This window comes from Leptidea sinapis, chromosome 7, assembly GCF_905404315.1.
Source record: "Leptidea sinapis chromosome 7, ilLepSina1.1, whole genome shotgun sequence".
Classification (NCBI taxonomy): Eukaryota; Metazoa; Arthropoda; class Insecta; order Lepidoptera; family Pieridae; genus Leptidea; species Leptidea sinapis.
In genome coordinates this window covers 10,862,980-10,881,079 of record NC_066271.1, presented here as the reverse complement: position 1 = coordinate 10,881,079, position 18,100 = coordinate 10,862,980, and the positions used below count along the sequence as shown (strand labels likewise).

The window sequence follows — 18,100 nt, the reverse complement described above, 5'->3', positions numbered from 1 at the left end:
TCTCAGCGAAATTAGACACATTTTTCCATACGATGGAACCAATCATTGAAGCAACCATTTCATTCGGAAGTTGGAGTCTCCAAAATGGCCGTTTTGTAGGCGTCCACAGCTTCTTCAGGTGATGTAAATCTCTGACCACGCAATTTATTATTTATTTTAGGTAAAGTATAGAAATCATTAGGGCTTAGGTTGGGGCTGTACGGCGGATGGTCTAATATTTCTATGTGTTCTTGCTCTAAAAACTCTTTTGTTCTGTGCGCGGTGTGAGAACTCGCATTGTCGTGATGAAGGATGATGCGGCGGTTGCAGTTCTCTTTACGGAGTTCAGAAAAGACTTGTAGCAAACAAATGTTAGCATACCATTCTGCATTAACCGTTCTTTGTCCCTCAAGAGGAATAGTCGCAACATGGCTAGTTTTGGAGACAAACGTGGCAACCATTTTTATGCAACACTCCATGAACGAACAATTTTTGTTAGCTTTAACTCATTTTCGAACACCCAAACTCGTGACTGGTTTTTTGTTTCGGGTTCGTACGCATATATCCAGGATTCGTCACCTGATACGATGTTGTATACAGCATTTGAGGATCCTGCGTGGAATCTTTCGAGAATTCTGACGCACCAAGTAACGCGAGCCGCTTTTTGCTTGAGAGCAAATGCGGTATCCATCGGGAAATCAATTTTTTTACACCTAATTGTCCATGCAAGAATATTTGTATTTGACTCATGCCAATGTCTAAAGTTGCCTTAATTTCGCGGTATGTAACATGTCGATCTTCCTCAATCAGCTTACGCACAGCATCAACGTTTTCTTTGGTGACTGCAGTTTTTGGACGATCTTTACGGGGATTATCACTGAGCTTGACACGTCCACGTTGAAATTCAGGAAACCAGCGATAAATTGTGGTTTTGGATGGGGCTTCATCACCAAATGCAGAAAACATCCGGTCAACACACTGTTTTTGTGTTAAACCACTTCGAAAGTCATAATAAATCATCGCTCTAGAATTTTCTCGAGTCAATTCCATTTTCTCAAAGACTAAACAAGTTTGAAAAGACCTTGTGACAAGACCGAGAATCTTTTTTTTAAATAAATAAATGGTATACGATTTTTAAAACCAAGGAGTCTTCAATTAAAAAGATTTTAATATGACAGGAACAGTGGAAATATTCCATTCCCGATACTTTTAGTGCAGCCCTCGTAAGCTGTCAATAATCTGAAGCTGTCCCAATATACCCGATAAGTCATTCTTATCGCCTTATATTGGGACGCGTGAGTTGCAATTTCCATACGAACTTCTATCGCTGGTAAGATATACGTCGTCCCATTGACAAACAGCGTGTACGGATAAGGTGGGACAGAAAAGTCAACGATAGTTACGATTTTTATCTCAAGTAAGAGATAGACTGAATTTTGGGAACGGCCAGGAGCTAGTAACTAGGACCTAGGATCTAGTAACATTACAAGAAGGTGCTGTATTATTTTGCAATGGCTATTTCTATTTGTATTTCTAGACCGAGCCTTGACAATAATTTGTTGCAGCCCCGTTAGAAATAATTGCGACAGTATTGCAGCAATTAAGAACTTGTTGATTGATACTGAAACAGTACATTATCAGTTTTGCCGTGTTGTTTTTTTTTATAATTTATTGAACTGGGCGAACAATTACGCAAGTGATTTGAAATTAATGGATCGTCGCATGGAAAGATCGTGGAAATCATTTGCCAAAGGTGTTTTAATTGCTTTTTTTTAAATGGAATATTGACTTTAAAATAACGGTAAATCTTATGGGTTAACGTAAATGTTGATTCCGCTGAGATTTGTTAGTCTAAAAGCACAATGCACCCACGGACGAGTAAAAAAATAAGGACTCCGTGTCACCTTACATAACAGTGAGGCACCAAAATAAGCCAGTAAACGTGTAAATACTTAGCCCCACGCATACACTTAAACTAATACAAGCCGATCGGCTGCCATTATGAGATTTGCCATCGTCTGTGACAGATCAGTTTGCGTCGCAATAAAATATTTAAAAAATGCTGTTGTGCGTTGTGAAAAAGTGTAAAAACAATAATATAAAAGTATTAGTGGGTATATGGTTATCTAAGGGAGAAAAAATTGTGTATCTGGTATACCCCGTAACCGCACACACACTAGCATAAAGGTAAGCTAATATCACGGCGCGGAGTCCTTCTTTTTTTACTAGTCCGTGAATACACCTACTCTTATTAACAAACGCAATGAAAAGTTACTCCAAGTATAAAATTACTTTTCCCTGTCATGTTCACCAGTGGGAGGCTTCTTTGCACAGGACGCCGACTAGATTATGGGTACCACAACGGCGCCTATTTCTGCCGTTAAGCAGTAATGTGTTAGCATTACTGTGTTTCGGTCTGAAGGGCGTCGTAGCTAGTGAAATTACTGGGCAAATGAGACTGAACATCTTATGTCTCAAGGTGACGAGCGCAATTGTAGAGCCGCTCAAAATTTTTGGGCTTTTCAAGAATCCGGAACGGCACTGCATCGTAATGGGTAGAGCGTATGAATTACCTCGAGGAACGTCCTGCTCGCCTCGTCCCGTATTTTCATTTAAAAAATGTTATTCTGTAGTGACAAAGGTAAGATAAAAACAAATAAAATTAAATTTTGAAAAACTTTACTTCGCGTTTATAAATAACACAGCTAAAGTCCAACCGGCGTATGTAACGAGTTATTAGCAGTGACGGATTAACCACGTAGAAAGGGTTGCAATTTTTACGGGCCCGCACGAAAGGGGGCCTCGCATATTTAAATTTAAAACTCACTCATCTGTATGAGGGCAATTTTTTGAATGAACTTAGTAAGATGTAGTATATTGCATTAACTTGATGCCACAAAACGTTAAACTCATACAAATCAGTCGCTGCGTAACCGACAATTTCCAATATGATATGAGATTAAGGAATCTTTGAAAGAATTTGCTAAGGGCCCCGCGCTTGTTACATCCGGCACTGGTTATTAATACCTAGTAAGAAGTACGTTACTAAGTGCTGGGACTAGCAATTAATTGTTTTTGGAGTTATACTGATTCCGAGTATAGCAGTAATCTTGCAGCCGGATCTCGTATTATCCTAATTCATTTTTATTATTATCATAGATGTAGTAAAAACACTAACGGCCTCACAAATAAACTTGGTATAAAGTTATAGCTGAGAATAAACCAAGAATATGCAAAGTTTATAAATAGACATTCTGCTAATGATTGACGGACGTATAACGTTTCCCGAGTTTTTCTACCAGGCTGCCTGACAATCGGAAAACTTCAGAATTATCATTGTATTGACAGTGTTGTCAGTGATATAGTCAACATTTTAGCGCTTATTACACTTCACTGAATCTAGTCGTCTAAATTCAGAAGCAACTTACAAATTAGAAGCTTCTGATCACACTGTCCTATATTTAGTTACTGAATCTGAGGGCTCCAGACATCAAAACATTGGCCTTTGCCTAGCCCTGCCCGTTGGCTCAATCCAAATAGAAAAAGAAGAACATGGGCGAAGGAATAATTATTACTGCGCGGAAAGTTAGCAAACACGTGATTCCATTTGACCACGTGCAACGCAGAGCAGCTCGAATTGTCGGGGTCCCAGTGCTCTGTGAACGGCTGGATCACTTGGCGTTGCGTAGAGACGTCGCTTCGTTGTGTGTCTTCTACCGCATTTATCACGGGGAGTGTTCCGAAGAGCTGTTTAACCTGATTCCTGCCGCCAAATTCCACCTTCGCACGACACGCCACAAGTTAGGATATCATCCCCACCATCTGGATGTGTGGCGGTCCTCCACAGTGCGGTTTTCAAGGAGCTTTCTTCCACGTACTACAAAGCTGTGGAATGAGCTTCCTTGTGCGGTGTTTCCGGGACGATACGACATGGGTACCTTCAAAAAAGCGCGTACACCTTCCTTAAAGGCCGGCAACGCTCCTGTGATTCCTCTGGTGTTGCAAGAGATTGTGGGCGGCGGTGATCACTTAACAACAGGTGACCCGTACGCTCGTTTGTCCCCCTATTCCATAAAAAAAAAACACGGACATTATATGGCTGCTTTAGAACCAGCGGACAAATTATCTACGAATAGATTCGAGATCGTTTGACATATTACTAAATCTTGTGACTCCGTTTAATTTAAAGCAAGATACTATTCTACAAGACAGTTTTAATGCAAAAGAAATATTGGTCGTAACACTAAGATTTATTGCAACAGAAAATTCAAATCAAGATTTAAAATTCAGTCCTTTAATATCCCAACGCCTGCTGACACAAATGATCCCTGAAACTTGTTGGGCTATTACTATTATTCGGGAACACAAAACAAAATTAGATACGTCCTCCACAAACGAAGAGCCACGAGCGACAGAAATCAGTAACTTAATGGGATTACACCTTCCTAAATGCGTTTCTAAATTAGTCAGTCAGAAACCATACTTATTTCTGAATTTAGGATACTGGATTGCCTAAATTCAGAAGCGACTGAATTCAGACGACTAAGTTCAGTGAAGTGTAATAAGCGCTTTTCATTTGCAGAATGCAGTTAATTTGTAAGGCCCTATAAAGAATGTTTGGTTCCACTACTTGTGGCTACAAATTGCAAAGGAATCGAATCGCCAGCTTGACATTGGTGAACAATGTAGGTACTAGTATGACTTACGAATGGACATATTGCTGATTCACGCGTCGGTCCGGTTTCTACGTCAGTACGTCCGCCTAGCTTTCCACTTTCCACAGCGTTTTATATTCAGCGTTGCGTCTCTGTTCAATTAACTAATTCATTATCGCCCTATATCATACTGCGATACCAAATTCGATTCATGTTTGAACCAGTGTGAATACTTTAACATAAAGACTTTCTTCCATATACAACAAAGCTGTGCAATGAGCTTCCTTGTGCGGTGTTTCCGGGACGATACGACATACGTACCTTCACAAAAAGCACGTACACCTTCTTTAAGGGTCGCTAACGCTCCTGTTATTCCTCTGGTGCTGCAAGAGAATATGATGACTTAACACCAGGTGACCCGTACGCTCGTTTGTCCTCCTTTTCCATAAATAAACTACCACCCATTCTAAAATTTATGCCTTCGGCCTGGGAAGAACGGGCGCAAGAAACTCAGCGTGCTTCGAAACAAAATTTCGTAAAATTAAGTAAATTTATTATTAAATAGTCTGAGGGCGGTCGCTCTATTCCCAATCTGTGGTATCATTACGACAGTAATTTAAGTTATAATTAAGTAGGTAGTAACCTTATACCACATAAACATTTTTATACTTTATACAACACAAAAATTTCTACCTATGAATTTTTTTTATGAAAAAAAGGGACGAGTAGTAGGTACGTACAGCTGATGATAATTGATACGCCATTTGAAAAAATCAAAAATTTTGAGCGGCACTACAATTGCGCTCGTCACCTTGAGACATAAGATGTTAAGCCTCATTTATCCAGTAATTTCACTAGCTTTATATTAATACAATAATGTTTACATTATTTCTTCACTGCAGAAATAGGCGCCGTTTTTGCACCCATAATCTAGCCGGCATCCTGTGGAAAGGAGCGTTCCACTGCTAAATACCGTAGGTACCGTGGGTACCTGGTATATAGTACCTAAGCGTTTAACCATAAAATACAACTGGTAACTATGGAACCAAAATAAATTAATATTATCATGTCATTGCTTGATCTGAGATATCTCGCCGGCGTAATGTTTCTATACAAACTCATAAACGGTCCAATACAATGTAGGTTACCTCTTATAGATTATAAACTTTGCCGCCCCATATTCTTTTTTTTTTTGTGAAAATAAGGGACGAGACGTTAGTTATAAAATCGTCAGTCAAAGTCAAATAAACTTAATTCAATTAGGCTTAAACTAAGCGCTTTTAAATCGTCACTATAAATATTTCTTTTAAATTACTGAATCTTCCATATTATGTTCGGAAAAATAGAGCTCGTGAGAAGAACATACAAGAAACTGAACGGCCCTTCTTTTCAATCAAATAGAGTATTCTACAATGGCTGTAATATATATATATATATATATATATATATATATATATATATATATACACAGAACAAATTAGTTTGTAGGGTGGTGCATCCAATAATAAATGAATTGTGTTTAAATAATATCAAATATTTCATAAAAAATTAATCGTATAAATATAAATTATCGTATATTGGATGCATCAACCTTTAGAGCTTCAATTCATTGTTTGTTTAAGGAGAATCGGTTTCCTCAAAGCGACTTTAAATAACTATAATTTAAAATAACTTTACCCAAGATCTGAAGTCATTATTGATTCAATTCGGTTAATATATCACATATAAACGGCCTTACAAATAAACTTGGTATGAAGTTATAACTGATGATAAACAAAGAAAATGCAAAATGTTTACAATATCGTTGACAACACTGTCAATACAATGATAATAATTATTCTGAAGTCTTCCCAATGACAAGCTGCCATGCAAATAAACGCGGGAAACGTTATACCTACGTCCGAACAAACCATTCGTAAGAAGAATGTCTATTTGTAAACATTTTAAATATTCTTGGTTTATGCTTAGTTATAATTTTATGCCATTTTTATTTGTAAGGCCGTTATAGTCTAATTGACAATAAATAACAAACAAATGATTTAATAAACATCAGTCACATAGGACGTGAGTCTCTATGCGTGCCGTCCTCAATGCATTACGTGACTGCAATACACAATGTTATTTATTCATCACTCGAATGCGATTCGACGTCTTCACCTGTGTTAGGGTCGTCAACCGTGCTTCTATCTTACTTATAGTATTGATATTCTTGGTTTATAAATGACTTTCTTAATGATATTACAGATTGGGAATGGTGCGATCGCCGTCAGGTTATTAAATAATAAGTTTTATTGTACGATATTACGTTGTAACCTTTACTTTTTATGAAAAAATAAAAGGAGCCTGATGAGTATGTTGTTTGAAAATTCTTCACTGTCAATCGTACGGATTGTTTTAGACAATTATCATATTGACTGTATTGTGACCCTAAAAAATCAGTGAAATCAGTCCAGCCATTTAGGAAGTAGTTTTATAGTGAATCTAAACCATCCTCGAATCCACTTGAACACAGACAGAAAATTTGATTCAAATCGGTCCAGCTGTTTAGGAGGAGTTCACTGTCAATACAGAAGAATTATAAAAAATACCTATATAAAGATAATAATATTTTCATTGGTTGTATTTAATACCTTCTTTATAACAATAATATTGTTTTTTCTCCAAATGTAAAATAGCTCGAGGAATAAATTTGTTTTATTACTCCAAAAAAATAACTTCTTGTGTGTCATAATAAAATCTACAACATTTTATGGGTGGTGCTAAGTAAAATATAAAAATCACCTTGTAAATTAACCACAACATCAACAGTTATTGTAATGAGAGTAGCACAATTAACACATAATTTTTGCACACTTTCATTTTTAAGAACATGTTAGAATACTTTCATACCAATTAGCGTCACTTTGTTCAACTTCTGCTTTAATTGCTACGAATGCTGATTACAGCTTATACATATCTAATTTACATCATATGAAATCAAATTGTTTGACACACATCAGGTATACTTTGAGTATTTACAATTTCAGTATTTAATCCAGCCAGGAGGCTTAGAAATCTTAATATATATATAAATTACGTGACACGTTGTTTGTGCGCAATGGATTCCTAAACTAATGAATGGATTTAATTGAGGATTACTTCATCAAGTGCAGTTTAGCCCAACTCGAGAGATAGGATAGTTTTTATTTCGATTTAGGACCCATAATTATTTTTATTTCCAATATTTGTTTTGCATGGACATATTTTCTATGAGAAAATTTATTGACGCACGGTTTGATAGTTCTACTGTAAAACAATTTCACTATAACAACAGGGACCATATTTTACGAAATAATTCTTGATGATATGAAATATTATTGACAATTCATAAAAACAGTATTTTAATATTTTTATGTACAGAACAATGTCTGTCGAGTCAGCTAGTAGAAATATATATTTATTTACCATAGGGAGTGACAATGACATAAAATATTGAAACGACACCCTTGAATCATCAGTATGTCATGAAGCCAATTAAAGTAGGCCAAGTAAAAACTGTGATAGCATTAATATAGCAGGAGCATTTAATTGTTTAAAAAACGAGAGAGAAAAAGGATTGACGCACTAGAAATGTGGTGTTGGAGACGAATGCTACGAGTATCTTGGACACAACGCCGCACAAACGTCTCGATACTTGAAGAGCTCAAGGTGAAAGAAAGGCTTTCATCTATAGTCAGAGCCCTTATCCTCAGATACTTCGGACATATCACGCAACGTGGAGAGCATGCCATAGAGAGACTTGTTCTTCAGGGAAGGGTCAGCGGCAGTAGGTCAAGAGGACGCTCCCCTATGCGCTGGACAGACCAGATCAAAGCCCTAACCAATACTCCCCTCAACACATGTGCCAGAGAAGCAACAGCCAGGGATAACTGGTGTAGAATTGTTCGTCGTTCGATGTTACCACGACTGCTCTGTCAAGAGTAATCCGACAAAGAAGAAGAATTTAATTGTTACTTGCATATTGAATTTTGTTGGGTTCAGTATATGTTTCTATCTTCAGAATCCAAGGATTCTAGATGTACAAAATGCATCTTTTTTCACATTAAAATTAGCAATTCACAAGCTTTTAACAGTTGTCTTTGAAATTTTAATGGCATCTTTCTCCTATGAGCACCTTAAATGTGTGCATAATAAAGCTCAATTATAATAATAACATATATCACATAGAAAACACAATCATCGTTATGAAATCAAATAAAATTGGTTTTTAGGGTTCCATAGCGAAATGGTAAAAAACGAAACGTTATAGATTCATCATGTCTCTCTGTCTGTTAATGTCACAGCCACTTTTTTCCAAAACTATACTGTTAAAACTTGGTAAGTAGATATATTCTTTGAACCGCATAAACATTTTCACTCAAATATAGAAATATAAAATAAATTTTGGGGGAATCCTCAAAAAATTTTTTTTCATCACATCCATACATCTATGGATAGGTCTTCAAAAATGAGATTCAGGTTTCTATTGCTCAGTGGAACGGTTAGCACAGTGGTTTAGAGCACCGGCACGGAACGTCAGAGGTTGTGGGTTTGAATCCCGCATCGTTTTGTTTTTCCAAATTTTATTTGTAGGTTTCTATTGGTTTGCAAGAGATCTAGTATGTTATTTTTTTTTAAATATGTTTAAATGATGAGAGCTCATTTGCACTGTATGATTTTGAGGATAATTTAATATCATTTTCCTTTCTATACAACTTTTATATTATGCTACTTGCTGCTATGGAACCCTTCATGGGTGAGTCTGACTCGCACTCGGCCACTTTTTTATCATATTATATGCATAGATCAGTCAATAAATTAGTGGGAGTAGATTCTGGGATATCATTTACGTAAAAAAATTTTAACTATGCTAATTATTGGAATAAAATGGGTGAAGCATTCAAATATGTTGAGGAGGTTCTGAGGTGAGCATGTACACACACAGACAAACATTAAAATTGTATGGCCTCAATAATAAAATTACCTACAATGTATATAATCAATTGGTCCCTCACTTTAAAAAATAACAAATTGTTTAGACTTGAAAGAGTGACATCTCAAGTCAATTTCCTAATATGCAAATATTGGGGTTGAGCAGGTTATCAACTGTACAGTAGATCCTGTAGAAGAAGATGAATGAAAAAGACATAGAAGATTTATCAACTATACATAACTCTAATGGTTGGCTCAGTGGAAAGAGCACTCTCACATAAAGTGAGAGGTTGCAGGTTCAGGTCCATCATCATATCATTCATAATTTTTTTTTTCTAGTTTAATTTGTATTATTTTTTTATGAATTTTTATAAAAATGTAACAAATTATTGTAAGCTAATAAATTTGGTGTCTATAAAAACACTTTGCTGAAAAATAAGTACAGCCTTACAGTTCAGTGAAAATATTAAGAGATGTATTGACTATCAAGATTTGTATATTATTTTGTGGACACTAGCTAGTATCCAGGCCGTCACAAATTTTCAATAAGAATTTAATTATTTAACTAAAATCTACGTAAGGTTTTGCTTTGGTTCGTCCTGGTTTTAACATAGTAAACAATAACAAAAACATTTTTATTAAATTAAACATTTGTATAGGTATTTATATATCAAATAAAGAAGAAAAGATGACCTTAAGGAGGTCAATTTCGCATGAGCCCGACAGTTAATAATATTGTTTATAAATTTAAAAATTCACTTACGACCGGTGCAGGGGGGGATTTATCATTCAGACAATAATCCAACAGGGTTAACACTAAACATAATTATTTGTACACTTACACATTACAAAAAAGCTCATTTTTAACACACCTATATTGTTATTGTAAGAAATTACACCAGCAAAACTTGAGTTCGAGCAATCGATTATTATGACTTGAGGAAATCCCTTTATAAAATGCACATTATTATGACACAATTATACGTAAGTACTACAATTAAGAGCCAGAAAAAAACTTTTGCATACTAAAAAGTAATATTTTTCATTAATCTAAATAGAGGTAAACAAAACTCGCATTTCTCAATGTACGCCCGCACGATCGTAGATGATACATGTTAATAATAAATAATAATTATTATCACAGCAATTATTGGCAATTAGGTTTTTTTTAATTTATTTAGTGACACGGGATGCAAGGCTATAGGCCTGGCAATTTAGTTTTCTGTTATAGGTGTTGCCTAACTAACAGAAATCGATGAAAATTTGGGTAATAAATCTAGTATCGTTTGGTTAAAGTTATGGGTTCATGATACTAAGACTACTCTTGGAAGGAAACTTACCTCTTTTGGAGAAATTAACAAAAAATGTATCTGAATTAAAATCAGATAATAATTTAAATGTGAAAAGGAAGACAATTAGGTACCTTCAATAAATTCCGGCACTCATCCGACAGAACACACATGCATACAAACCGCCATTTTGTTTTCATGCTGCTTTGAACAATTACTTTTACATATTTCACACAAAGTTGGTGTAATACAATACAAAATTTGGCCATAAGTAGCACAAAATATATACTTTTAATTTTTTTAACTATTGTCTTAAAATAATACCCCGTTGTTTTATAAAACCCCATAAAAAGAAGTCGAGAGGAGTGGGGTTGGGCAACCGAGCATCACCTGCGAGGGCGGAAGCGCCCAATCCATTATTTGCCAAACACCGTGATAAGCTGGTCACGAGAAACATGGAATGTGGAGAAGCTCCGTCTAACTGCAACCATATCCGCTTATTGGGCAGATTATTCAGTCTTCGTGAATGACTGCCCAAAAATTAACAGAACACTTTTCTGATGGGAAGATTCCCTCAATAAATGGGGATTCGTATGGATCCAGTGACACATCGTTTGTCGGTTCCACATGCCGTTTCGAGTAAACGTGCTTTTTCCTGTCCAAAACACATCTGAGTAAAAATGTTGGTGAGACATTTTTTCTAGTACCCACTTGGCAGTAAGACTCTTTAATCAGCTTCACTCGGGGCAGCACCACCTGCAGATTTGGATATTTATTATGGAAATAGTATAAGACTCGTTGTTGAAAAGAGGATGTAAGGTAACGCAAAGAAACTCCTTTTTCAGGTGTTAGGGTACTATGTGCTAATTTTTCCTGATTTCTTGGACAGCTCCCAGCATTGTCTGGCCATAAGTAGTGTATACACGAGATGCGCCATACCATATGATAGTTATGTAGCGCATCTCGCGTATATCTCATAATACGAACGAAGAGCTAATTTTGGCAGCATTCGCCATACAATAAAACCATATCGGTGTACTCTGGCAGCACTGTAAAAATGCTTTTGTCTAGGCAATTAGTTTAATTAATAAATACAATTACTTTTTACTTATTAAGCTAACTTTCTAGAAGTTCAATTATTAAATACAATAAGTGTTTCATTATTAATCATTTGAAGTAATCACGCAAACAACTCTGAAATGTGAACATTGAATACTCAAAGTAACGATAAACGCCAAATTGAGTGTATTTGACACCAATTTTTGAAAGTCGTAAGAGTAGACCCTACTAGTAGTCCTAGTCCTCGGTATAAAGTCGATATCGACATCTACAATCTGACATTTCTATATGTCACATGGGCAGGAATACTAACATAATAACGACGTTATTAACATTATTGAGTTGGTATAAACTCACAATGCACGTTTTACATTAAACTGAATATCAATTTTTTTTGGCACTGTCGGCCACCCACAGAGTACTTTTACGTCTCAATATATAACTTTATTTGAAAGTATTTTGTATGTACATGAAATTGTAAATTTTCAAAGAACGGCGACCGCCTTAATACATTTCCCGTTTTTGTAGATAGTGTGGTCTTTTCTTTTGCAGTCACTAAACAAATCCTAACTGCGATGCCCTATGAAATATTAAATAAATTAATAGTCTAAATAAGTTACGTCAATTATTTTAAACACCTGCGTTTTTGTTAAATTAAATATCAAAACATTTTTAATAACAGCATTACAAAGCAAACTTATGTCTGTGGCCTATGGACTTGCATCCCGTGCCACTCAATAAATAAATTAAAAAAACTTATGTCAGTAAATATGGTAACTTTGATAACTGATTAACTGCCTTCAACTGTCAACGCCAATGTTTGCATAACAAAAACCGACATCCGAGTGTTCATCTTATATCTACGGTTGTGAAAGAGACATACAGTGTGACCAACTTATCTGTGAACTGATGGGTGTCGCCATCGTCGGCCAAAGTGCACAAAAGTCGGGAATGTCGACACATTTACATACACACGTCACAACACGTATCGTAGTATCGCAATAAAACACACGGAACACTCGAAAGTAGTAGACACTGACAGTCGAATGACATTTCAATGTGGCAACCGTAGTTCCTATTTTTGCCAATTCAGTTAAGTTGGTATTACTATACTCTTAATTTGACGTCTTTGACTGACTTGAAGATAAAGCTTTGGAAATAAAAAAAAACTGTGACGGTATTGCCAGCATGCACTACACAGTAGTTTTAGTATACTGCATGTACAAATACTTACAAAAACTATGTTCATTTAAAATGAAAAAAAAAAGGCAAATATAATTGATACAAAATACTAATGGCTGTTATTTTTACAATAAAACAATAAATTCATCGAATCCATACAAAAAAAAAAATTGAGTTTCAGATATTAGTGATAGTGACTTTGAAATTTTTTTGTGCAAGGTTTATAATTATTTTAATCATCAAATAAAGCTAGAGTGGAAGGCATCAATGAATGAATTAATTAAATCTAAAAAACTTTCAATTACAAGGTTTAAAAAATAAAAATAGAAGAGACCACTTACGGACAAGTCCTATTCAAGGTCTATTCCAGTTTAAAACTTCATTACTGATGAGTCTGTTTGGCAGTGAAATAGGATATATATAGCTCATAAGAATTTCTACCGAGTCTCAGTTATTATTTTTTTCTTATCACATTTTTATTTTGATAAAAATATATTCAATATCAATTTAAATATGTTGAATTTAATGAGTATCACACATCTGTTAGGTTTCTTAGATGAGTTCCCGGTGCTGTGATTGTCATGCTCACTTTAAATGGCACTGCTCGTGGCGACGTCGTACTTATTTCAAGTGTATGCGAATTTATGCATCAACTGCGCTCGGTATCTACTCTTTTGGGTTTTTTTAAATTGTTAATCACTTATTATTAGTAACAAAACTTTCCAATGTTTATTTATAAGGTCGCTAGTTTACTTATATTATTTCTAGTAATACTTACAAGTATATTATATACCTAATATGTAAAATTCTCGTGTCATGGTGTTAAACTTTGAACTCCTCCGAAACGGCTTGACCGATTCTCATGAAATTTTGAGTGCATATTGGGTAGGTCTGAGAATCGGACATCTACTTTTTATCACCCTAAATGTTAAGGGTGGTCCACACGATTTTTTTTTTTTTTTTTGATTTTTTTTTAAATTTGTTTGATTATGAGTTAGCATTAAAAAATACATACAACTTCAAATTTTCACCCATCTACGATTAACAGTAACTTTTGTATCGCGATTTTAATATCGGCAATACAACGTTTGCTGGGTCAGCTAGTAGTAAATAAAACAAGAAAGTAGAAACAAGCACATTTATTGAATACACATAGATAAAAGCTTATATACAAACATATTTCCTCACTCCAACTTTGGTCAAATCCTGAATATTATTCAAATCAACAATTTTTGGTTAATTCAACAAGTTATACAAAACAATTTCAAAAACGCTACAGCATTAAAATTAATACAAACAACTAATTAATTATTTATATAATATTACACATTATCGCTATTGTAGGGAGCCGAACCATAATGCACCAAATTTTTTTGAATTTAAATAAAAAAAAACCGTACAAGAAGAGGGTAGCCTGAAAATTTCTTAGGTATTTTCAAAGTACCCTCGTTTGCGGTTCCGTGTGAAACATGGCTGGCCTATATAAATTTCGAGACAGATTTGACCACACTCGCAACACCGCTAAAAGATAATATAATATGATTTGTATCGGTTAGCGCTGAGATCGGTACTACATACTAACGCCCACCATGTGAGTCTGTCACAAACATACATACATACTTTATCTTACAATTATTATTATAATCAATATGATTACTTACAGTGAAGTATTCGATAGCTAACAACTTAGACTAATAGTAAATATAAATCTGCTGTGACGGTGGTACAACCGACAGTAACACTTTGCATGACTACACCCTATTGAAGTTAATTTATGTTATACCATTTTCCAATACTCCTGGGGCACAGGCAGAAACAGCTTCATTGGACATTGCTCTTCCTATTAGTGAGATATACATTGACTTGTTATTACTGAGTGTGCCACTAACGAAGGATTTTAAAGTTTATCTCATGTCAGCGCATGGTGTTAACAACTCCAAATCTTAAAAAAAGGCACTTAATAGTAAAGTAAACTCGAAAAAGAGTTGCCATATTATTAACATATTTTAATCAGAATACCACTAACTAATATCTAATAAAAAATTTAAATAATATTATGAATTATATTTTACACTTATACCTTTATTACAAATTAAAAATATTAATTATAAATATTACATACATTTATTTATTTTATAAAATCGACCCTTCCTATACACTTCAACCTGCCAAATATGTTTCCCTAGAATCACTATTGATATATATTCTACAATATAATATTCCTACTGTCACATATTTATAAGAACAAAAACATCCAAATTTTATGAGGGCCATCATACAATAACACTATCACATGGGTTTTGAGAGCTTCGCTAAGTTCTCCGTTGCAATTAAATTTATATTTAGCAGAAGTTATACCTACAGACTTTCTAGCCAAATGTCTTAACAATCTACTGTAGCTATGTTTGTTCTCTCTAGTATGAACAAATTTGCTAAGCAGCGTAGACACTCAAGTCTCAATCAAGTAGCTTGTACTGCCAAAAGATGAAACCAATGCCAAAAAAAAACATGGCTATTTAGAGGCTACACACTATTAAAGATATCATGAAAGTAATCACCTGATAAAATCAATTTTTGGCACAATGCTAAAGAAAAAGGTACTTGTTTCTGTATGACAGCAAAAACTCCATCATATTGGAAGAGCATTTCTAGAGAAACATATTTGCTACACTAATCTAAATAGTATCTAAAATCTTATATTCTCATATTATCACAAAACGTTAGAACTTGGAAGAATTGTTAGTGCTTGAACATCAACGAAGACTTACAGTCGCTAAGGAACAATTATTATTTTAAAAATTACAATTACGTTTAAAAAAAATCACTTAAATGCCTGTGAGGTTTGTCATACGCTAACAATTAAAACAATCTTAAGATAGAATAGTTAGCATATGGTTTCCAGAATTTAATTAATCATTTATTTAAAACAATAAAACTTATGATAATTAAATAACTAGAACAATTTGTTATTTTAAAGTGATAACACTCACTTCGGGGATTAATTATATAAATGAAACATGTAAAACTCCCAGATTGTGGCTCCACCTAATGGATCTACTTAACAGTTGATCAGTTGAACAAATATACCAAAATTTGCAACCCATTCGTACTCGAACGGCTGTTGTAAAGAGGGCTCGGACGGAACCCAAGAGCTCGCGGGTTCGAGTCCCGCATCATTCATAAATTTTACTTTATTTATATTAATAGGCTAATAATTACTGAACGAATCAAGCAAATTATGACTTATATTTATCAAACAGCTCCTATATTATTAAACAGAAGAAATGTGCATTGATAACATAACTTTGGACTAAATTATGTTTAAGGCCCCTGTACACATAAAAAGAATAAATAATAAATGTTACCTAAACTAATATTATAAAGAGGAAACATTTGTGTTTCTGTATTTATGTTTTCACATAAAAACTACTGAACCGATTTCAAAAATTCTTTCAACATTAGAAAGTTGCATCTTTACTGAGTGACATAGGCTATATTACAATTTCAAAAAAATATGGATCCCTAATAAAAATGCAATAATATAACCCAATTTGTGAAACAATTAGTCATAAAAAATCTGTCATCGCGTGCGCTGCGGAAACTATTGATGATAGGAAAAAAATGTTCTACACTATTATAGAACGTATCAATATCTACAAAAAAGTCTGCAATACCATATGTCCAACTACACTAGTTTTACGTCAATACTATTATGTTTATTACACGTCATTTTCATATTACATTTGGCTGATTGCAGATTTTACTGAAAACAAAAATGCATACAGAGAACGTGCTGTTAATCATCTCCCTCCTCTATCACTCGCCACATCACACCTACTTTCTCTCTCTCTCTCTTTCTTTCTGTAGCGTTATTTTTTTGCCGTGAGTTATATTTGTGGACCCGCCCTAAGTTTACAATAAATTTCTTAGGTGGGTACACTAAAAAAACTATATTATTCAACCAGGTATTAGTTAAATAGGATATTAAAGTTATTTCACATGGTTTGTTAAAGCTATATGTCATTACAGCCATAGTAATTATCTATTAGGTTATTTCATTACAGAAATGAAACATCTGAATGATATAAGAAAATCAATGATATTTGAGGGTCTCCTACAGCCAACTTAATTGGGATGTCAGTTGCATTGCATTCGCAGATATCTTGGGGTTTACGGAATAAACGAAACAAAAAAATTATTGCTTTAGAACAAATATTGTTTTTTTTTAGATATTATATACTGTATAAACAAGTATTGACAGTGTTGTAGAATATAGTATAGACTATATTATATTCGGAAAACTTCAGGATTATCCAATCATAATTCTGAAGTTTACCGAATGTCAAGCAGCCTTGAAAATAATCGCGGGAAACATTATACGTCCGAATAAACCAATCATAAGCAAACTGTCTATTTGTAAGGCCGCGAGGGTTTTGATGTGGGTATGCGTCTATCTCGCGCGAATATCTTACTACCAACTACTGACGCAATTAAATTATCTGATGGGATTTTTTGCTGTGAAAATCCCGAGATTTAACCATCATCAAGATTGATTTAGTAGAGAAATTAATATTTAAATTATCTCAGTTTATTTTTGTAACGGAGATTCAACTTGAGTTTTGTTGAAGTTAAGTCAAACTTCCTGCAATTCGTCTCTCTGCTCTATAAATATTTTTTACCATTAAACCTATCCTATAATTATCCAGACTACTTTTTATAATTAAAAGCTATCACATTAGCGGATCATAATTATATTTTACTCTGAAGTATCGGGGACAAGTTGATATAACTTGTCTGGGAATTTATTATAACCTATAATCAATGTCTTTCTATACACATATCTAAGCAGTCTGATAGCGGAAAGTGTGCTTAAAGACAATGTAAGCCCACTTTTCTCCTCGTGTGTCAAGTGTCACTGTCCGAAGCATTGAACTGAATGAATGTTTTACTTACTGCTTATTGACCAATAATATTTTAAACAACTTT

At 34.4% G+C, this 18,100-nt stretch overlaps 1 protein-coding gene across 2 annotated transcripts in view; it reads right to left on the bottom strand.

The window, feature by feature from the left end:
- Nucleotides 1-10,685, bottom strand: part of LOC126965224 (GTPase-activating protein CdGAPr) — a 120,396-nt gene extending 109,711 nt beyond the window's left edge. The window contains exon 1 of one of the 2 annotated variants that reach the window (XM_050808691.1): nt 10,348-10,685. The gene's annotated coding sequence lies outside the window, so the exon portion shown is untranslated. The remainder of the gene's footprint in view (nt 1-10,347) is intronic. The other variant, XM_050808692.1, reaches the window with a different exon arrangement.
- Nucleotides 10,686-18,100: the final 7,415 nt, after the last annotated feature.